Source organism: Heteronotia binoei, chromosome 5 (genome assembly GCF_032191835.1).
Source record: "Heteronotia binoei isolate CCM8104 ecotype False Entrance Well chromosome 5, APGP_CSIRO_Hbin_v1, whole genome shotgun sequence".
Classification (NCBI taxonomy): Eukaryota; Metazoa; Chordata; class Lepidosauria; order Squamata; family Gekkonidae; genus Heteronotia; species Heteronotia binoei.
In genome coordinates, this window is record NC_083227.1 from 25,140,498 (window position 1) to 25,164,333 (window position 23,836).

General features: G+C 44.7%; 1 pseudogene; it reads left to right on the forward strand.

The window, feature by feature from the left end:
- Positions 1-1,986: 1,986 nt before the first annotated feature.
- LOC132571865 (zinc finger protein 665-like) lies at positions 1,987-22,943 on the forward strand (annotated as a pseudogene).
- Positions 22,944-23,836: the final 893 nt, after the last annotated feature.

The window sequence follows — 23,836 nt, forward strand, 5'->3', positions numbered from 1 at the left end:
CCCTGAAAATCGCTCAGCCTGGAATGAGCAGGCTTTGAGTATAAAAAGGAGAAACCTTCTGTAGAACTAAGATGTTAATATATTTGTGGGCTTAAATGTGCAGGAAGGTATAGAGCAGAGGTGTCAAACATGCAGCTTGGGGGTCAAATCAGGCCCCTGAGCAACTGGCTGTCATCTGCTTCCTTTTTCCTTTCTCTTGCTTCCTTCTGAATAACGTGTCTGTTTGATACCTCATACATAGTACAGAAGTATATTTTCAAAGGGAATAGATTCCACAGCAGAAGTATTTTCCATCCAATTTCATCATAAAGTATCCAGTTTATATGCAGAAATGTTTATAAGAAATACACAATCACAGTCCTTCACAATTTCCTGCGTGGAATCCAGCTCCCTTAAAGATAAGGCTCCAAAGGCTTCTTCTTCCTCTACATGCCAGTCGACTAATGGATCACATTTCACACCAAAAAGCTTTTTCATAGAGCCGTTTTATTCTGTAATACCAATCAATTGACGTCAAGCTAAGACTTCTTCATACAATTCACATAAGGCACAAGCGCAATCAATTAATTTCTGTAATGAATTTGCAACTTACAGACACATACCTGAACAGCCTACTCAAGATTGCTACAGCACAGACATTGTCTCCAGTTTTTGATGCAATAATTCAGAGCAAGAGGGGTCAATGATCAGGAACTGTTAAATAAGCACAATATTGCAAGAATGCTAATCTTTTAAGCATATTTTAAGTTTAAAAACATTTTTAATTGTCTTTGTCCGTGTCCTTTGTAAAGTTTTACATATCCACTACCTGGCGTTACATTTTATGGCTCACATGGCCCGGCCTGAAAAGGTCTCATTTTTGTCAGATCCTGTCCTCATAAAAAATGAGTTTGACAGCCCTGATTTAATCTATCTATTTATATAATTAAAATAAAAGAGAGCATTTCAGTAGCTAATACAAATAATTTATTTTTCATCTTTACTTATAGGCGTAAGAATTTTCTCCATTTTCTTCAAATTCTTTAACTGGCTTTCTGTTTACATAATTGGTTAGTTTGGACGTTGTGGCATATTCTGCCATTTTATCTTTCCAGTTTTCATTGTTTGGATACTCCTCAGCTTTCCATTTGGTTGCCCATATCGTTCTGGCTGCAATCAACGTGTATCTAAACACTTCAAGAAATGTTCTTTCAATCTTATCTGGTAAAATTCCCAATAACAGAGTCTCTGATTTCATTTCATAATTCATTTTTTAAATTTTCTGAATTTCTGCATGTATGTCTTCCAAACTTTTCTTGCCTTTTTACAAGTCCACCACGTGTGGCATAAAGCGCCATCTGCCTCTTTACGCTTCCAAAAGGACCCTGTATAATATTTATCGGTATTTTAAATATCTTTAGAAATTAAATACTAGCGAAAGAACATGTCATACCGGCCTAAGGGAAGCCAGGTTACATTCAATTTTCTGAATTTACGTTTCCTGGAGACTTTTAATGTATTCTATTGATCAGATGCTCAAAATTAATGCAATTTTCCTTGCCATCAGTTTGACGTATTGCATCAATTGAGCGGGCAGCGGTGTCCTTCTATCCTTCCTTAAAGCTCAGGCACAGAAATAGATGATCAACTGGACCATATTTTACCATTTCAGAGATCCCCAGTGTCCTTTGAGGAGGTAGCCGTGTCCTTCACGGAGGAGGAATGGGCTCTACTGGATCGAAGCGAAAGAAAACTCTTCTGGGATGTGATGGAGGAAAATTATGAGACCCTGGCCTCTCTCTGTAAGGCTTTCTTCCATTATACTATGACCCCAAAGATGGAAGTGGGTGGCACCTTCCTTTGACCCTCTTGAATTTATGAACGCACTTCCACACTGTTTCCTTTTTGTCCTCACCATATAAGGCTTCTCCCCTGTTATAAGATGTTCTTAGGGTAGTGAGTGGAAAGGTTTTGGTTTGCTGCTGTGAGGTAAGTTTTCTATTGAGCATGAAGAGGACAGAAGTCACTGAAGCAGGGGGTTTGATAAAACAAGTAAGAAGATTTATTATTCATATGTACAGAAGGCTGCCCCCCCCCAAGTGACAAATGAGCAAAGAAATCTTCTGTTCCACATTCCAAATAGTTAAAAACTTTCTTTTGGGTGTTGCTGTTAACAGGGGACTACATTTCTCATTTCCCCCCACTGGAGGAAGAATTTGGCTTTTGCACGTCTGCAGGAAAGGTGAGTTGAGGATTCCATCATCAGCTCTTGGGCAAAAAGAGGGGAGGGAGAGAAAACGTGTGAAGGGGGGTGGATGAGGAAGAACTGGAGGAAGAGGGAGGATTGGGTTAGAGGCTTTGGGGTCATATCTCTGCAGAGGGGATGCGGTTGGTGTATTTGTGTTCTCACCCACATGAATGTGTTTTTTAAAGCTATCCTGACCTTTTAATTCTTGTCAGCTAGACAGACCCCGTCTGATCCAGGATGGTTCATTATCTGTTCTTACTGGCTCCCATAGGTTATTGTACTTGCAGTTTTGTTTTTTGTGTTCTCCATGGGCTGGAGAGCTAGTTTGATGTAGTAGTTAAGTGAGCGGACACTTATTTGGGAGAACCTGGTTTGATTCCCCACTCCTCCACTTGCAGCTGCTGGAATGACCGTGGGTCAGCCATAGCTCTCACAGAGCTGTTCTTGAAATGGCAGCTGCTGTGAGAGCTCTCTCAGGCCCACCCACCTCACGGGCTACCTCACTAAAGACCACCCTCAATAAACACTGGCGCATCAACACTTCTTACCCCCAAAGATGGATTTGATCATATTTTCCTCCTAAAATGGGAAGTATTTCAAATATCTGCTGCTTCTTTCTACATCAAAGGTTCTTCACCTGAGGTAGATTTCAGAGGGCCTCTGAACTCTGAGAAACAAACTACATCTTTATTTTTAACTAAGCTCTAATGGACAGCTTGCATTTCCTTCATTTATGAATGTAGGCAGCAAATCGCAGTCATTGTCATAGTTGATGTGACTTTGTCACCAATTGAAACCTTATATTTTCATATACTCTTAAATTGCTGTAGGTGTCTCAAAATAGCATTTACACTCATTTAGAAACATAATCTGAGGAGGGGTCCATACACTTCACCAGACTGCTGAAGAAGTTCATTCACAAGAAAGTTGCAGAACTAGTTGCTTCAGAGGGTGACGCCCTGCATTTATCACCCATCAAGCCCCAAGGATCACATGGCCTTGGGTGAACAGGCCTTTGCTTTTTTAGGTTAAAAATACAACAAAAGATACATAGATTTTAATTAGGCCAGTTTCTGTCTAAAAAGCTGGATGCAAGCTTTAGCCACACAGAATGCTCTGCAGACAAAAATGTTTAAAGCAGAAACCTTCTCTGAAAGCACAGTTTCTGTGTATTTCTGGGGTTTAACTTGCAAGGTATTATAGTATCATGTTAGCTAAACTGTTTATTTTCCCCCTCACATTGAATAGGTGTCGACCCAGAAAATCCCAGTTCTTCATAAGAGTCTGAGTTTATATTTCCTGGAGAGTTTCAGTATATTATATATATCAGAGGTTTAAACAGAAATTTAAACCGAGGTTTAAACCAAGGCGGTGCGGCGGTATTGCTGTTGTTAGACCTTTCGGCTGCATTCGATATGGTCGACCACCGGCTGCTGACCCGCCGCTTCGCCGACGCAGGGATTCAGGGGTTAGCCTTTCAGTGGCTTTCCTCTTTCCTGGAGGGCCGGGGACAAAGGGTGGCGATTGGGGGAGAGCTGTCCGGGAGACACCTACTTAATTGTGGGGTGCCTCAGGGGTCAGTTCTCTCCCCGATGTTATTTAACATCTACATGCGCCCCCTTGCCCAGATCGCCCGGAGATATGGGCTGGGTTGTCACCAGTATGCGGATGACACCCAGCTCTATCTATTGATGGGCGGTCGGGCTGCCGATGTCCCTACAAATTTGGACCGGGTGTTGCATGCTGTGGCAGATTGGATTAGGTCGAGTGGGCTGAAATTGAATCCAGCGAAGACAGAGGTCCTTTCCCTAGGCCGCGGTGGTCCGGAGGGAGGGATCTCCCTTCCAGCTTTTGTCGGTGCGTCACTGGTACCAGTGCGCAGGGTCAGGAGCTTGGGAGTGCTACTGGAGTCTTCCTTGACAATGGAGGCCCAGATAGCAGCCACTGCCAAATCCGCCTTCTTTCATCTTAGGCGGGCGAGGCAGTTGGCTCCCTTCCTGGAACGCAATGACCTGGCAACAGTGATCCATGCAACGGTCACCTCGAGGCTAGACTACTGTAATGCCCTCTACATGGGGCTGCCCCTGTGCCGAACTCGGAAACTGCAGCTAGTGCAGAATGCGGCAACATGTGCAGCCTAGGCTGCGGGAGCTGCATTGGCTGCCAATTGTATACCGCATGTAGATGTTAAATACCGAGTTCGTTACAAGGTGCTGGTTATTACCTTTAAAGCCCTATATGGCTGAGGACCCGCCTACCTTAGGGACCGCCTCTCTCCATATGTTCCCCAGAGAGCACTACAATCCAACTCACAAAACCTTCTGGAAGTACCTGGGCCAAAGGAGGCCAAATTAAAAACAACTAGAGAACAGGCCTTCTCTATAAAGGCACCCCAATGGTGGAACCAGCTGCCGAAAGAGGTGCGGGCCCTACAGGATATTAGCCAATTCCGTAGGGCATGCAAAACCGCCCTCTCCCGGCTAGCCTTCTAAGATGGAACTTGGAATAAACATCACACCATCATTAATATAACTGAGATAGTAGCACTATAAGATTATATTTTTAGATTGTTTTTAGATTATTTAAATATTTAATTGTTAATTGTATTGAATTGTATTATCTTGTTTTATTGTTTTAACATGGCTTTTGCCATGTCCTGTAAGCCGCCCTGAGCCTGCCTCGGCGGGGAGGGTGGGGTATAGATAAAATTTATTATTATTATTAGAAATTAATGCAATTTTCCTTATCATCAGTTTGACCTGTAGTATTCTTTAATCATTTGACTGATAAATGGGATTCTACTTTCTTTCATGAACAGTCAGGAATAGATGATCCACTGGCTCATATTTTCCTTTTTCAGAGATCCCCCGTGTCCTTTAAGGAGGTAGCCATTTCCTTCACGGCGGAGGAATGGGCCCTCCTAGATGCAGGCCAGAGAAAACTCTACTGGGATGTTACGGAGGGAAATTATGAGACCGTGGCCTCTCTGGGTAAGGTTCTTTTCCCTTCTGTAATGATCACGGAAGAGAAGGTAGCGTCTTGCTTTGACCCTTTTTTGATTTCAGGGCACATTTTCATTTGCCACAGTGAAAACAAAATTCCCAAACTTGAGAATTTGAATTCCCCTGAGAAAGAAAGCATAAAACACTTTCATGCTGTCAAGAGAAACCTGTTGATGAGGAGGATATCCCATTAGGTTCCTGCTAGGAAATCCCTACAGCTCATCTTTTCTTCTTTGGCCTTTCTAATTTGACGGTGTCCTTTCAGTCAACAAGCCTGATGGGAGGAGAGGAGAAATGGAATAATTGATTTGTCTAGACCAGAGGAGAGTCCCGTGTGCAGTAGCAGAGTTTATGACCAGTGTTCCGTCTAAGCTGAGTTAGCATGAGAGAATTACAGGAATCTAGTCTGGAAGTGACCGTTGCATGGATAACTGTGGTCAGATCCTGGACGGATAGGTAGGGAGCCAGTTGTTTTGTCTGCCATAGATTGTAAAAGGCAGACCTGGCTACTGGGGTGACCAGGGCCTCCAGAGACAATGAGGCATCCAGGATTACCCCAATGCTCCGGACCCTCAGCACGAGGGACAGAAGTGCCCTGCCAGTGTTTGGGAGCCTTATTCCTGTACCTATTCCACCCTGGACGGACACAGGACCTCCATCTTAGATGGATTTAGTTTCAGTCGGCTCTCTTGCAACCACCCTGTCACGGTCTCGAGTGCATGGCCAAGCTTTTCCAGGGCAGAGTCTGGGTGGCCATCCATCAACACAGTGGCCCCCAACCTTTTTGGCACCAGGGACCGGTTTTGTGGAAAACAGTTTTTCCATGGACTTGTGTGTGGGGGGGAGGGCGCTGGGGTTTTTGCCACCCCAGGCTGCCCCCCCCCCATGCCTGCAATTCGCTCATGTTAAAATAAAGATTGATATCTGCCTCCGTTCCTGAGGACTGGAAGGTAGCAAATGTCACCCCCATCTTTAAAAAGGGTTCCAGAGGAGATCCGGGAAATTACAGGCCAGTCAGTCTGACTTCAATACCGGGAAAGTTGTTAGAAACCATTATCAAGGACAGAATGAGTAGGCACATTGATGAACCCAAGTAATTGAGAAAGACTCAGCATGGGTTCTGTAAGGGAAGATCTTGCCTCACTAAACTGTTACATTTCTTTGAGGGGGTGAACGAACGTGGACAAAGGAGACCCAATAGATGTTGTTTACCTTGACTTCCAGAAAGCTTTTGATAAAGTTCCTCATCGAAGGCTCCTTAGTAAGCTCAAGAGTCATGGAGTAAAAGGACAGGTCCTATTGTGGATGAAAAACTGGCTAATTAATAGGAAGCTGAGAGTGAGTATAAATGGGCAGTCTTCGCAGTGGAGGACGGTAAGCAGTGGGGTGCCGCAGGGCTCGGTACTAGGTCCCATGCTCTTTAACTTGTTCATAAATGATTTGTAGCTGTAAGTTACGGAAATAGAAATAGAGGGGCACGAAAGAAGAGGTACAAGGACTCCTTGAAGAAATCCCTTGGTACCTGTTGCATCAACCATCACCAGTGGTCTGACCTAGCCTCAGATTGCAAAGCATGGAGGCACACCATCCACCAGGCTGTCTCTTCCTTTGAGAACGCACGCATAGCTGGTCTTGAGGACAAAAGGAGATTGAGGAAGAATCGCACTGCTACAGCACCAACCCCAAATCAGACTTTTCCCTGCAGCCACTGTGGCCGGACCTGCCTGTCCCGCAGTGGTCTTGTCAGCCACCAGCGAGCCTGCAGCAGACGTGGACTACTGCACCTTTCTTAAATCTTCGTTCGCGAAGTCAAGCTGATATATATATATATATATATATATATCTGGCCACTGTGAGTGTTGGACTGGATGGGCCATTGGCCTGATCCAACATGGCTTCTCTTATGTTCTTATGCCACATCCGTGCCCCCCATGGGGGTCTTTAAATGGGGGGGGGAGACTGGGACTGTTTCTGACTCCCCCTCCCATTTAAGGACTCCCACTGATCAGCTGATTGGTGGAGGTCTATAAATGAAGGGTAGGCTATGGTCACAGCGGTGCCACGGCTTCTGCTGGCCCAGGACCCTGCAGGCAGCCTTGGAGTGAGGCCGTGCCACCTCATTAGTCTGGGGCTGCTCTGCCTCACTCCATGGCACGGTACCAGTCCACGGCCCTGTGTTTAGGGACCCCTGCATCAACAGATTGAGCTGGGTGTCATCAGCATTTTGATGGCAACCCAACCCATACCTCTGTACTAACTGGGCAAGGGGGCGCATGTAGATTTTAAACAATGTTATTTAACATTATGCCTTGTCCTTCAATGTGAGCTTAGAATGCAAAAGCACATGGTGGGGAGTCTGGGGTGTGTGTGGTTCAGTGAGCTCCAATTCCTTTCGTGTTTGGCACAGCTTCTGGAGGAAGGGGGGGTGCCTCCTTTCCCACTATATCCGCTGTTCGATTCTTCCTGGCAACCCCCAAGGCTTGAAGGCTGACTATACTATGTGGTGACTTTGCAGTAGTCACTGTGTTTCTTATGTTACAGGCACTGCTTCCAGTATTTTGATGTGTTATGAGGCTGCAGTGTCCCCCAGATTTTTCTCGAAGCCTGGGTCCTTTTCAAGGTTGTTCTGTTTAATGTGCTCCCTAAATCAACACCGGATAACATACTAACCTTAATGCAAGTGTCTGCAACACAAGGAAGCAATCCCCTTCCTGTTCCTTTAGTCACCCTTTCTCTTTTTCTATGACAACTGGGTGTGTGGTTAATCTTGTTGAAGGGTTTTTCAGGCCCCAGGTTCTCATTATAAAAAGTACTACTCACTGCACAATTTGTTAACTGGCACATATACCTTTTCATTCTTATTGGATTTCTGTCTCTCTTTTGCAGTTGGAGAAGTGAAGGAAGTGGTGAGTGAGAAGGAGTCAGGAAGGAAACTTGTGGGAAAAGACAACCATCTGCCCGTGGAAGCAAAGTCTGGAGATCAAGTGGTATCGACGGGACAGTTCAGAAGGAGAAGAGAAGCAAAAGAGAAGCAAAGGAAGGAATTGTTTTCTTCTCAGGGCCGACGGAAACCTGAACCAGAGAGGAGACGGAGAAGGCCTAATGGTGACTTCAGTCAAAAAGAATTCAGCTGCAAATCGAGTGTTAAAACATATGAGAATGTTGCAAAATGCTGGAAAAGGTATAAATGCTTGGAAAGTGGAGAGAGCTCCCGTAGTAGTAGTGCACTAACTATGCAACAGACGTTTCATGCGGGAGAGTGTGGAAAGCACTTCTCAAGGAATAGCCACCTAACTGCAAAACAAAAGATTCACCCAGGGGAGAAGACATATTCATGCTTGGAGTGTGGAAAGCTCTTCTCTCAGAATGCTGACCTAACTAAACATCAAAAAGTTCATACTGAAAGGAAGCTGTATAAATGCTTGGAATGTGCAAAGTGCTTTTCTCACAAGCACAAACTAAATAGGCATGAAATGATTCATACAGGGGAGAAGCCATATAAGTGCATTGAATGCGGAAGATGCTTCACTTGGTATGGTGATCTTATGAAACATAAAATGGTTCACACAAGGGAGAAGCCATATAAATGTATGGAGTGTGGAATGTGCTTCTCTCGGAATTGGAGCCTAACTGTGCATCAAAGGAAGCATACAGGGGAGAAGCCATATAAATGCCTGGAGTGCGGAAAATGCTTCTCTGCAAAAAGCAGCCTAACTGCGCATCAAAAGATTCACACAGGGGAGAAGCCATATAAATGCTTAGAGTGTGGAAAATGCTTTTTTCAGAATGGACGGCTAACTGCACATCAAAAGATTCATACAGGGGAAAAGCCATATAAATGCTTAGAGTGTGGAAAATGCTTTTATCAGAATGGACTCCTAACTGTACATCAAAAGGTTCACACAGGGGAGAAGCCACATAAATGCTTGGAGTGTGGAAAGTGCTTCTCTTACAAAGGCAGCCTAAGGGAACATCAAAAGATTCATACAGGGGTAAAATTGTATAAATGCTTGGAGTGTGGAAAGTCCTTCTGTCACAGTGGAAACTTAATTGCACATCAAAAGAGACACACGGGACAGAAGCCATATAAATGCTTGGAGTGTGGAAAGTGTTTCTCTGCAAGCAACCACCTAAATAGACATCAAAAAGTTCATACAGGAGAGAAGCCCTATAAATGCTTGGAGTGTGGAAAGTGCTTTTCTGGTAGAGATACCCTAAGTGGACATCAAAAGATTCACAGAGGAGAGAAGCCATTTAAATGCATGGAGTGTGGAAAGCGCTTCTCTAAAAGTGGAAACCTAAGTGCACATCAAAAGAGGCATACAGGAGAGAAGCCATACAAATGTTTGGAGTGTGGAAAGTGCTTCTTCGAGAGTGGAAACCTAAATGTACATCACAAGATTCACACTGGGGAGAAGCCATATAAATGCTTGGAGTGTGGAAAGTGCTTTTTTCAGAATCACCGCCTAACTGAACATCAAAAGGTTCACACAGGGGAGAAGCCATATAAATGCTTGGAGTGTGGAAAGTGCTTCTACTGCAACAGCAGCCTAACTGCACATCGGAAGATTCATACAAGAGATAAGCTGTATAAATGCTTTGAGTGTGGCAAGTGCTTCTCTCTGAAGTGCAGTCTAAAGTCACATCAAAAGATTCACACAGGAGAGAAGCCATACAAATGCTTGGTGTGTGGAAAGTGCTTCTCTTGGAGTGGTGCTCTAACTAGACATCAAAAAGTTCACACAGGGGAGAAGCCATACAAGTGCTTGGTGTGTGGAAAGTGTTTCTCTTGGAGTAGTAGTCTAACTAGACATCAAAAAGTTCACACAGGGTAGAAACCAGGGCTTTTTTAACAGCAGGAACTCCTTTGCATATTAGACCACACACCTGTGTTGTAGCCAATCCTCCAAGAGCTTACAGGGCTCTTAGTACCAGGCCTACTGTAAGCTCTTGGAGGATTGGCTGTATCAGGGGTGTGTGGCCTAATATGCAAAGGAGTTCCTGCTACAAAAAAGGCCTGGTAGAAGCCATACACATATTTGGAATTTGGGAGTTTCTTCTCTGTGAACAAGGGCCTTAATAAGCATCAAATTATTCATGCAGCCCCACCCTCCTGGTGTCTGAATGTGGAACCATAATTTATATGTTCCTTTCAGCCTTTCTACATCAAGGTGGGGCTAATTTATAGCCCATGCCTGTTTCTTTCTGGTAACGAGTGCTCCAGCAACCTGTTTCTGGAACATCCCAGCTTCTGGTGTACTTTACTGTATACCATTATGCGGGGGTGGAATTCTAGCAGGAACTTCTTTGCATATTAGGCCACACCCCCTGATGTAGCCAATCCTCTAAGGCTCTTTTTGGTAAGGTACCCCTGCCATTATGTATTGTACTTCAGGAAAAATAGCTCAGCATTAACAAAAATAGAGAGACATAGAAAGAAAATGTATATGTAACTTAAGTTTCTGATCCCTTTTTGACCTCTGCTTTCTCTGTCTAGCCAGCACTGCTGAGGAGTTCTGTTTAGCAGCAATTACTCCAGGGAATCAGCTTCCTGAGATCTCTGAGCCCTGATCATGGCTGGGTGCAGAGGGAGGCGAGGCCTTGAAGCAACAGGCACCCCCTTGTTACATTCAAGGAAAGGGAATGTATGATGGCCGTTTGGCACCAAGGTCAGCCCATTCCCAGTGTAGATGCTTAGGTTTCTGGCCCCAGCCCATCTGGATTGGGAGGTCTCACACCGCCCTGTGTCAAGCTGTTCTCCTGTTTATTCTTCAACAAATCTTTCTTGTTCTGATAACGGTCAGAAGAAGATCTGTTTGTAATGTAAACATCTGCTAATGAATGTAAAATCATCCCAATTTAGGATTCCCAATGGAAGGATGCCTGGTTAAATGAATACCTTTACCTAGGGGCCAACTGTGTCATCTTTATGTTAATACCTGTGCCTATGTCATATTGGGTATAAAACCCCTTGTTCTTCCTGTTTGGTGTAGTGAAGTCAGTTTGATGTAGTGGTTAAGTGTGTGTCTTATCTGGAAGAACCGGGTTTGATTCCCCACTCCTCCACTTGCAGCTGCTGGAATGGCTTTGGGTCAGCCATAGCTCTCCTAGGAGTTGTCCTTGAAAGGGCAGCTTCTGTGAGAGCTCTCTCAGCCTCTCCCACCTCATGGGGTGTCTGTTGTGGGGGAAGAAGATAAAGGAGATTGTAAACTGCTCTGAGATTCTGATTCAGAGAGAAGGGCAGGGTATAAATCTGCAGTCTTCTTTTGTATTGGGCAGAGCAGTTTTTAAACTAAATCTTGGGGGAAAGCCGACAGGAGATGAAATGTTTAGTGTTGGGGGAAAACATAGACATTGTGGGAATTTCAGAAACTCGGTGGAATGAGGAGAATCAGTGGGACACGGTGATTCCTGGATATAAGTTATATCGAAAGGATAGAGAGGGAAGGGTTGGAGGTGAGGTGGCTCTGTATGTCAGAGAGGGTATACAGTCCAGTAAGACTGAGGTCAGAGAATTAGATTCTCTTCTAGAAATGCTTTGGGTCGAAATAGAGGGCCCAAAAGGAAGTTTAACTACGGGAGTTTGTTATCGCCCACCAAATCAAAATATAGATGATGATTATAATATGATGAAAGGATTAAAGATAGTGGCTAAACGTAAAGACTGTGTCGTAATAGGTGATTTTAACTACCTGCAGATTGATTGGGTCAGTATTTCTGGTCAAGAGAAAGAGATTGAGTTTCTAGATGCTCTCAATGACTGTGCTATGGAGCAGATGGTAAAAGAACCTACCAGGGGTGGGGCGATCCTGGATTTGTTCCTAAGTAATGCCCAAGACCTGGTGAGAGATGTAAAAGTGATTGCACCGCTTGGAAGCAGTGACCATGACGTTATTGATTTCACCATTTGTTTAAATAGGGAGTTGCCCCAAAAGACCAGCACTACCACTTTTAACTTTAAAAGGGGTAAATTCTCTGAGATGAGGAGGAAACTGAAAGGAAAGGTAAATGCAGTCAAAACCCTTGGGGAAGCTTGGAGGCTATTTAAAACTACAATCCTAGAAGCTCAGCTAAAATATATACCACAAGTTAGGAAAGGCACAAAAAGGTATAAGAAAAGGCTTGCATGGTTAACAAACAAAGTTACGGAAGCTGTAAAAGGTAAGAAGGATTCTTTTAAGTGGTGAAAAGCTAGTCCAAGTGAGATTAATGAAAGGGAACACAGGCTGTGGCAAATCAAATGCAAGACTGTGATCAGGCAGGCAAAAAGGGACCATGAGCATATTGCAGAAAACATAAAGACCAACAATAAAAATTTCTTCAAATATATTAGAAGCAGGAAACCAGCCAGGGAGGCAGTGGGGCCCTTGGATGACCAAGGGGTAAAAGGATTACTGAAGGGAGATAGGGAAATAGCTGAGAAGCTAAATGCATTTTTTGCCTCCGTCTTCACTGTGGAAGATGAGAAGTGTTTACCCACTCCAGAACCGCTAACTTTGGAAGGGGTGTTGAAAGACCTGAGTCAGATTGAGGTGACAAGAGAGGAGGTCCTACAACTGATAGACGAATTAAAAACTAAGTCACCAGGTCCGGATGGCATACATCCAAGAGTTCTGAAAGAACTCAAAGTTGAACTTGTGGATCTTCTGACAAAAATATGTAATCTTTCATTGACATCTGCCTCCGTTCCTGAGGACTGAAAGGTAGCAAATGTCACCCCCATCTTTAAAAAGGGTTCCAGAGGAGATCCGGGAAATTACAGGCCAGTCAGTCTGACTTCAATACCGGGAAAGTTGGTAGAAAGCATTATCAAGGACAGAATGAGTAGGCACATTGATGAACAAGTTATTGAGGAAGACTCAGCATGGATTCTGTAAGAGAAGATCTTGCTTCACTAACCTGTTACATTTCTTTGAGGGGAAGAACAAACATGTGGACAAAGGGGAACCAATAGATGTTGTTTACTGTGACTTCCAGAAAGCTTTTGAAAGCTCATCAAAGGTTCCTTAGTAAGCTCGAGAGTCATGGAGTAAAAGGACAAGTCCTCTTGTGGATCAAAAACTGGCTAATTAATAGGAAACAGAGAGTGAGTATAAATTGGCAATCTTCGCAGTGGAAGACGGTAAGCAATGGGGTGCCGCAGGGCTTACTGGGTCCCATGCTCTTTAACTTGTTCCTTAATGATTTGGAGTTGAGAGTAAACAGTGATGTGGCTAACTTTGCAGATGACACTAAATTGTTAGGGTGGTGAGAACCAGAGAGGATTGTGAGGCACTCCAAAGGGATCTGTTGAGGCTGGGTAAGTGAACGTCAGCGTAGCAGATGAGGTTCAGTGTGGCCAAGTGCAAAGTAATGCACATTGGGGCCAAAAATCCCAGTTACAAATACAAGTTGATGGGGTGTGAACTGTCAGAGACTGACCAAGAGAGAAATCTTGGGGTCGTTGTGGATAACTCACTGAAAATGTCAAGACAATGTGCAATTGTAATAAAGGCCAACGCCATGCTGGGAATTATTAGGAAGGGAACTGAAAACAAATCAGCCAGTACCATAATTCTGTTGTATAAATCGATGGTACGGTCTCATTTGGAATACTGTGTACAATTCTGGTCATCGCACCTCAAAAAGGATATTATAACATTGGAAAAAGTGCAGAAAAGGGCAACGAGAATGATTACAGGTTTGGAACACTTTCCCTATGAAGAAAGGTTAAAACGTTTGGGACTCTTTAGCTTGGAGAAACGTCGACTGCGGGGTGACATGATAGAGGTTTACAACATTATGCATGGGATGGAGCAAGTAGAGAAAGAAGTACTTTCTCCCTTTCTCACAATACAAGAACTCGTGGGCATTCGATGAAATTGCTGAGCAGTTGGGTTAGAACGGATAAAAGAAAGTACTTCTTCACCCAAAGGGTCATTAACATGTGGAATTCACTGCCTCAGGACGTGGTGGTGGCTACAAGCATAGCCAGCTTCAAGAGGAGTTTGGATAAAAATATGGAGCAGAGATCCATCAGTGGCTATTAGCCACAGCGTATTATTGGAACTGTCTGGGGCAGTGATGCTCTGTATTCTTGGTGGTTGGGGGGGAGACAAAGCGGAAGTGCTTCTAGCCCCACTCGTGAACCTCCTTTTTTTTGGCCACTGTGCGACACAGAGTGTTGGACTGGATGGGCCATTGGCCTGACCCAACATGGCTTCTCTTATGATCTTATGCCTGGTATTCTGTGCTTTGTTGCATGAGCCCTGTTCTCTGTGTTTGTTATATGTGGGAGCCAGGAAGCTGTGGGAGTCAAGAAACCAGACGAGGCGACCTTACAAAAACAAAGTCGTATGCACATCTTCCATCCAGGTATTTCTCTGGCTGGGAAGAGGCTGTCTGTGAGAGACTGCAATATTAGAAAAAGGTTTGGTAATGAAAGACTTTTGAAATTATATCCTTTAGACCCAAAACCAGGAGATGAGAATTCAAAGTAGCACAAAAATATTTCCACACTATTTCCACCCTCCCCCCCTAGATGGGAAAGAAGGGGAAGGTTTTAACAGACACAATGGATTTGGCCAGTACTCTCTTATCTAATCCTGATAAGTTTTTACAAAGAAAGGTGGAAAAGAGGGACATAATGAGCTTTCTGCCTGGGTGGGGCTCAAAATTGTAACTCTTTCCAGTTTCTTTGACTCAAGCTGAATTTGGCTGAGTTTATTTCAAGAGGGTTTTCCAATCATAGGGCAACATGGCATATCCTTGGGCGATGCCCTCCAAGGTCCCTTGCACAAAGGTGGATTTTAACCCATAGTCCTTAATAGATTTATTCAATTCTCTCAGGACAGAATAAGGTAGCCCTGTCCAGGTCACCTAACCTCGGTCAGGGTGACTAGGATCTGGTCCCCGTGTTCTGGGGAACAGCCCTGGAGATTCCCCCCCCCCCAATCCTCTGACAAGTCCAGTTCCCCTGCCTCTCGGGCTCGAGCCAAAGAGCGTTCTAAGGGACTGAGAAGCATGGCGGGAGAGGACTGGGGCACCGGGAGGGCTGAGCCCAGAGGCTCACTGGGAGACACAACCGTCTGGGGAGCTCCCGCGGGAGCTGAGGCCTCTGACCAAAGGGCCAGGGCCGGGTAGAGATGAGGAGGGGGTTCACCCGACGTCTCAGGGGGCTTACAGAGGATGTTATCAGCCGGAGTGAACTGGCAAATAGCATGATGAATCCGCTGCCAGGTTATGAGCAGAGACATAGGAGCGCGGGGTTCCTGTTTTAATTCCGCTCCGATTTTCCCCCAGTCACTGGGCTTCATGGAACCACATTGTGGATACCATGGACACTGGCAGTCTATCTCCCGCAGGAGCTCAAGGATCTCTTTCCCTGACGGGCATCTGTCTGGCTGCTGTGACTGACATAATTTCCTTAGTTCATCTGCATGCACTACCTGTTCCTTAGACAACGTTTCCCCCATACTCACCTGAAATTGGTGCACCGTGAAGACCGAAGGGTCGGGTGAGCAGGAGCCGGGAGCTGATCACGTCGGGGTCACCAGCTGTGGGAGCCAGGAAGCTGTGGGAGTCAAGAAACCAGACGAGGCGACCGTGGGGTAAAAAGCTGCTCTCCCGAGCCAGGAGCGCTTGCTTTATTTTATATCCTTGTAAGCCAGGCGTTGGCTCAGGTAATGATTGATACCCTTTTACAACAGTGCAGTGCCAGGGCAAAGTACAATGCACACGAAGCAGTTTCGGTTGGGGCCCTGCAGGGTGCAGGCAGCACAGGCAAGTCACGTGGTTTGCCAGCGTGATGTCGGATGCTTGTTCCTGCACCCCTACAGTTATAATAAACATCAGTTTTCTTTCCTCCTCCCTGAGACATTGACTGTGTGTTCCTTAATCGGGCCTGGGATGCATGGGCCATAAGCTTGCATGGAACAGGCGCAAGGGGACATAGAAAAATTAGTCCTTCGCCTCCTTTTAACATGGACAAACCTCAAGGCGGCTGTGGAGAAGGACCAGTAAACCGGTGCATAGTTTTGCCTGGTATCATCAGCTATACTGCTTGATATTGTCAACAGAACTCTACTGCACAGTTTGAAACTTTAACTAAAAACATTGCAACCAAGTAGGTGTCCAGTAGCACCTTTAAGACCAACCAGAATGTAAGCTTTCGTAGGCAGTCCTACTTCATCAGACAATGGAATGGGCTACAGTGAGCAGAACTACTTATAGCTGATAGGCAGTGTCTACTTTTCTTCTATCTTTCTGATAGCAGCATAGAACTAATAGAAAACTGTGAATGCTGGCGCTCTCCCTTCTTTGGTCTCTCATTTTCTCTTTTTTAATGTTCTTTTGATATATAAATTTTTCACTACCTGTTATTTGGCAAGGTCATAATATAATAATGTGAGCCTTTGTTTATTTGACATGCCGTATTTTCCACAATAAAGATGTATATGCCGATCTGTAACGTATTCAGTCTATGAAATAGACTCAGATAAGCAGCTATTTTCTTTCTGCTGCTCACGGACAATCTGCTAATTAGCAACTCTGAAGAAAAAACTTAAAAACGGAGAGAAAATAGCAAGGCAGACTGCCAAACTGCTAAACTGTTCTGACTATTTGTTAACTATTATCTTCTTTTGTTTGGGAACAGAAGCTATTCCCACCCCCCCCTCCTTTCTTGCATCTGACACATTTTTGTCCATTTTAAATATATTGGACAATACATAGTACATGAAACTGGATTGCAATAATATCTTCCCCTTGGAGATTACTTGTAAGAGAGGAGCATCTCCAGGTTCCGCCTGAAAGTTGGCAACCCTGCTACCCAGAGCGAGGAATGGAAACCCCTTTCTATGTACTTTCGTTGTTCCACTTTGGTGGTGGTGTTGCAAGGGACTACATCTCCCAAGAGCCGTTGCGAGCAGGAGAGATGTCACCCTTGACTTTCTCAGCTATTGAAGCGGGTGGGTTTCCTCGTGCTGGAGAAACAAATTTGGGGAAGATGGGATCCTGGAGCGCCTCTCCGCTTCCTCCTTTCCCCCGGTTGGGGCAAGAATGGGGCTTTTGCACGGCTGCAGGAAAGGTGAGTTGAGGCTTTCCCCAAACAGGTCTTGAGCAGAAATAAGGGAGGGGAGAGAAGAGACGTTTGCCTGGGACTGGAAGAGGAAGAGCAGGAGAGAGAGGCTTCCCCGGGCAAGATCGGGCGGGGGAGGCTTCTTTCCCCATTCACTAGATTGTGTTCCCTTCAAGCAGCGTGGACGTATTGTGTTATTAAAACTTAAACGGACGCCAGCAGGGTTCATTGTTCTTACTGGGAAGCTCTTAGTCCGCTGCGCTGACTGTCTTATTTTTTGCACGCTCCGTGAGCTAATGTCGTAGGGTTGCCAATTCCCAGCTGAGGGCAGGCCCTCCCCCCCTTCAGGGTCATCAAAAAGCGGGGGAAATGTCTGCTGGGCATTCGATTATACCCTATGGAGAAAGATTCCCATAGTATATAATGGAGAATTGATCTCTAGGTATCTGGGGCTCTGGAAGAGGGCTGTTTTTTTGAGACAGAGGCACCAAATTTTCAACCTAGCATCCAGAACCTCTCCTCAAAACACCCTCCAAATTTAAAAAAAAATAGGACCAGAGGCTCCTATTCTATGAGCCCCAAAAGAAGATGCCTCTAGCCTTCATTTCCAATGGAGGGAAGGCATTTAAAAGAAGGTGAGAGAAGGTGATGTCTTCCTTTGACCCTATTTGATTTCAGGGTGCACTTTCGTTTGTCAGAAGGAAAGAACGGAGCTCCCACACTTGGGAAGCTCAAAGCCCCTGAGAAAGAAAGCATAAAGAACTTTCATGCTGTGAAGGGAAACCTGTTGATGGGGAGGGCTGTGATCAGGAGAGAGGGACAAAATCTTTGCAGCTCAACTTTTCTCCTTCGGCCTTCCTAATTTGACACGGTGTCCTTTGACTGAGTGAGACTGATGGGAGGAGACAAGGAAAAGTATAGTTGATTTTTCTAGACCAGAGGAGAATCCCTAGCTCAGTGGCAGAGTTAAAGACCTGTGCCTTGAAAATCAAGTATTGAATTATGTGCATTCCTTGCTTGCGATATTTATTGTCAGTTTCAAAACGGAATGAGCAATGCTGCCTTGGGTTGCCATCCTCCAGGTGGTGTCTGGAGCACTCTGAATTACAGCTGATCCCCAGGAGAAAATGGCTCATGTTGAGGGTGACTCTAAAGCAGGAGACCTTGCTGTGGTTCCTTCCCTGTTTAGGCTCCACCAGGGAGTGTCCCAAGCCGATATTTAGGCTAGCTTTGCCTCCTGAGAAAAGATCTGCTGCCATACGGGCGAAGCAACAGCCTCAGAGATCACCCTTTCCGGGCAAATTAAAGCCAAAATTAGATGTGTAACAAATATAATTCTTCACCGTGAGGACCAAAAGTGACTTGTACTATTCTTTTCTCTATTTTATCTTCACAACAATCTTGTGAGGTAGGTTAAGGTGAGAACGTGTGCCTGGCTCAGAGTCAGCTAACGATTTTTAGTGCAGAAGTCATAGTCTGAACTTGGAACTCCTAGATAGGGGGTGTAAACTTGCGACCCAGGGAGCAAATCAGGTCCCTGAAGGGCTCTTATCAGGCCTCTGAACAACTGGCTGTTGTCTGCTCCCTTCTTCCTCTCTCTTGCTTTCTTTGTGTCAGAGCTTGCTTTGCAAGACTTGCTCAATCATACAGGAGCTACAAAGCAAAGCTCCTTCCTTGGGGAGGAAGGGGGGAGGGATAACTTGCTTCAAAGGAATCTGTGGTGCTTTCCTTCCTTCTCCATTGGACCTGAAGGGGGAGGATCCTCAGCCAATAGAAGGAAGAGAGGCTTGGCTCAGTCGCTCTGCTGTTCAACGGAGAGAGCCTGGATTGCACGGGAGAAATACAAAGAAAGCACCTTTAAGGCCAACAAGTGATAATGTTTTAAGCATGTTTCATTTTAAGTTTTTTTAAAAACTTTGTGTTTGACCGTGTCCTTTATTAAGTCTATGATCTCTGCTACCTGGCATTACATTTTATGACACACATGGCCCAGCTCAGCAAGGTCTCATTTATGTCAGATCCGGCCCTCATAACACATGAGTTCGACACTCCCACCCTAGATCCTAGCTAGACACTAAACCTAACTGCCTGCGATAGCAAACGGACATTCTTTACCTCACCGCCCCCCCCCCCCTTTCTTGTAAAAGGAAGGGATATTTTCTGCCCTCTCTGCCTGTGCAGTTTATGGGAACACAAAGCAGCTTACGTTTTCTTCCCTTCTCTGTTTGCATCTCACAAGGGACCTCAGAGTTAGGTTTGGTGATGGGGTGGGACTGGCCCCAAGTAAGCCAGGAAGCAACTGTAGAAGAGTTCTGGGTATATTAAGCCATGTCTCTTCGATTCTGGTCAGACACTCTAATCCAGGGGTGTCAAACTCATTTGTTATGAGGGCCGGATCTGACATAAATGAGACCTGTCGGGCCAGGCCATGTGTGTCATAAAATGTAATGCCAGATAGTGGATATGTAAAACTTTATAAAGGACACAAACACAATTAAAGATTTCTTTAAAAACTTAAAGCATGCTTAAAAGATCAGAACTCTTGCAATACTTTGTTTATTTAGCAGCTGAACTTGCTCTTCTAACTCCTGCTCTGAATTATTGCATCAAAATCTTGAGGCAATGTCTGTGCTGTAGCAATCCTGAGTATGCTGTTCAGGTGTTGTTCAGGTGTGTGTAAGTTGCAAACCTACCTTTGATTCATTGACGTTCATTACAGAAATCTCATGGTCTATGCTCTGAGCCTAAGACCCAGGGGAGAACAGGAAATGGCTGGGCACTATCACCTTCTGTAGAAAAGTTGCTTCATGTGCTGGTCAGCCAATGAAGACAATAGAGGCTTTGCTCTGTAGCTCCTGTGTGATTGAGGAGTTCTGGCCAAACAAGCTATGGTGCAGAAGAAAGCAAGATAGAGAAAAGGAAGCAGATGACAGTGAGTTGCTTGTGGACCTGATAGGAGCCCTCTAGGTGCTTGATCTGGCCCTCAGGTCACATCTCTGGATTCAAGTGTTTTATTCCTTCCATATTATAAAAAAAAATTCAGTAAAATTAAAGATTTTATGAAAGCATTTCGTTTAAAATTCTGGTTTACTTGTTCCCCAAATCAACACTGGTTAAAATATTAACCTTAATGCAATCTGAAGAGCAAGTGTCTGCAAAACAAGGAACCCCCCCCCCCTTTTAGTCACCATTTCTCTGTTTGTGAGATACTCAAGAGCATGGCTAATATTGCTGAAGGTTTTTCCAGGCCCCAGGGTCTCATTATAAAAAGTACTAGTCGGCGCTAAGTTTGATAACTGGTATTTGTACCTTTTCCTTCTTATTGGATTTCTGTTTCTCTTTTGCAGTGGGAGAAATGAGGGAAATGATGAGTGAGAAGGACTCAAGAAGGAGTCTTGTGCAAAAAGACAACAACCTGCGGGCAGAAGCAAAGTCTGGGGTTTAAGTGGTATCAACGGGACAATTCAGAAGGAAAAGGGAAGCAAGAGAGAAGCAAAGGAAGGAATTGGTTGCTTTTCAGGGCAGAGATAAACATGAGGTCTCAGCCCAAGATGAACCAGGGAGGAGAAGGAGAAGGCCTAATGGTGCCCTAAATCCGGAAGGATTCAGATGCAAATTTGGTGTTAAAATATATGAGAATGTTGCAAAATGCTGGAAAGAGTATAAATGTTTGGAATGTGGGAAAAGCTTCCAATCGAGTAGTGCATTAACTTATCATGAAAATATTCATACAGGTGAGAAGCAGTATGAATGCTTGGAGTGTGGAAAGTGCTTCTCTCAGAATGCCCACCTAACTAGCCATCAAAAGGTTCACACAGGTGAGAAGCCATATAAATGTAGGGAGTGTGGAATGTGCTTCACTCGGAATTGGAGCCTAACTGTGCACCAAAGGAATCATTCAGGGGAGAAGCCATATAAATGCTTGGAATGTGGAAAGTGCTTCTCTATAAATGGCAGCCTAAATAAACATCAAAAGAGTCACACAGGGGAGAAGCCATATAAATGCTTAGAGTGTGGGAAATGCTTTTCTCAGAATGGACACCTAAATGCACATCAAAAGATTCATACAGGGGAAAAGCCATATAAATTTTTGGAGTGTGGGAAATGCTTTGGCTGGAATGGTGACCTAACTGGACATAAAAAGGCTCTCACAGGGGAGAAGCCATATGAATGCTTGGAGTGTGGAAAGTGTTTCTCTGCAAGAAACAACCTAAATAGACATCAAAAGGTTCATACAGGAGAGAAGCCATATAAATGAATGGAGTGTGGAAAGTGCTTTTCTGGTAAAGATGCCTTAAATGCACATCAAAAGATTCACAGAGGAGAGAAGCCATATAAATGCTCGGAGTGTGGAACGTGCTTCTCACGGAATGGAACCCTAAGTGCATATCGAAAGAGGCATACAGGGGGAAAGCCATATAAATGTTTGGAGTGTGGAAAGTGCTTCTCTCAGAGTGGCCACTTAAGGAGACATCAAAAGGTTCACACAGGGGAGAAGGTATATAAATGCTTGGAGTGTGGAAAGTGCTTTTTTCAGAAGCACCGCCTAACTGAACATCAAAAGGTTCACACAGGGGAGAAGTCATATAAATGCTTGGGAGTGTGGCAAGTGCTTCTCATTGAACTGCAGTCTAAAGTCACATCAAAAGATTCACACAGGGGAGAAGCCATACAAATGCTTGGTGTGTGGAAAGTGCTTCTCTTGGGGTAGTGCTCTAACTAGACATCAAAAGGTTCACACAGGGGAGAAGCTATATAAATGCCTGGAGTGTGGAAAGTGCTTTTTTCAGAAGCACTGCCTAACTGAACATCAACAGGTTCACACAGGGGAGAAGCCTTATAAATGCTTGGAGTGTGGAAAATGCTTCTATCGCAATAACAGCTTAACTGCACATCGGAAGATTCATACAAGGGATAAGCTGTATAAATGCTTGGAGTGTGGCAAGTGCTTCTCATTGAAGTGCAGTCTAAAGTCACATCAAAAGATTCACACGGGGGAGAAGCCATACAAATGCTTGGTGTGTGGAAAGTGCTTCTCTTGGAGTAGTGCTCTAACTAGACATCAGAAAGTTCACACAGGGTAGAAGCCAAGGCTTTTTTATATAGCAGGAACTCCTGTGCATGTTAGGCCACACACCCCTGATGCAGCCAATCCTCCAAGAGCTTACAGGGCTCTTAGTACGGGACCTACTGTAAGATCTAGGAGGATTGGCTGCATCAGGGGTGTGTGGCCTAATATGCAAAGGAGCTCCTTCTAGAATTCCACCCCTGTTATGTATTGTAGTTCAGGGGGGAAAAGCTCAGTATTAACAAAATTAGAGTGACATAGAAAGAAAATGTATATATAACTCAAGTTTCTGATCCCTTCTCTATCTAGCCAGTACTGCTAAGGAACTCTGTTTAGCATCAATCGATCCAGGGAATTAGCTTCCCGAGATCTCTGAGCCCTGATCATGGCTGGGTGCAGAGGGAGGCGAGGCCTTGAAGCAACAGGCACCCCCTTGTTACATTCAAGGAAAGGGAATGTATGATGGCCATTTGGCACCAAGGTCAGTCCATTCCCAGTGTAGAAGCTTAGGTTTCTGGCCTCAGCGCATCTGGGTTGAGAGGTCTCACACTTCCCTATGTCAAGCTGTTCTCCTGTTTATTCAGCTAATCTTTCTTGTTCTGATAATTACCAGAAGAAGAGCTAGGTGTTCATTTGATAAATGTAAACATCTGCTAATGAATGTAAGATCATCCCAATTTAGGATACCCAATGGAAAGATGCATGGTTAAATGAATACCTGTACCTATGGGCCAACTGTGTCAACCATGCTAATACCTGTGCCTATGTCATATTGGGTATAAAACCCCTTGTTCTTCCTGTTTGGTGTAGTGGAGCCAGTTTGGTGCAGTGGTTAGGTGCGTGGACGCTTATCTGGGAGAACCGTGTCTGATTTCCTACATCTTCCCCTTGCAGCTGCTGGAATGGTCTTGGGTCAGCCATAGTTCTCGCAGGAATCGTCCTTGAAAAGGAAGCTTTCTGTGAGAGCTCTCTCAGCCCCACCTACCTCACAGGGTGGCTGTTGTGAGGAAAGAAGATAAAGGAGATTGTAAGCCACTCTGAGTCTCTGATTCAGAGAGAAGGGCAAGGTATAAATCTGCAGTTGTCGTTGTCTTCTGTATTGGGCAGAGAACTGCCTGGTATTCTGGGATTTGTTGCATTAGCACCATTCTCTGTGTTTATTGTAATAAACATCAGTTTCTTTCCTCCTCCCTGAGACGCCGACTGTGTGTTCCTTAATCAGGCCTGGGGTGCATGGGCCACAAGCTTGCATGGAACAGGCGCAAGGGGGCATAGAAAAATTAGTCCTTCGCCTCCTTTTAACGTGGACAACCCTCAAGGCGGCTGTGGAAACGGCCAGTAAAACGGTGTATGGTTTTGCCTGGTATTATCAACTATATTGTTTGATATTGTCAACAGAACTCTACTTGCACAGTTTGAAACTTTAACTAAAAACATTACAACCAAGTAGGAGTCCAGTAGCACCTTTAAGACCAACCAAG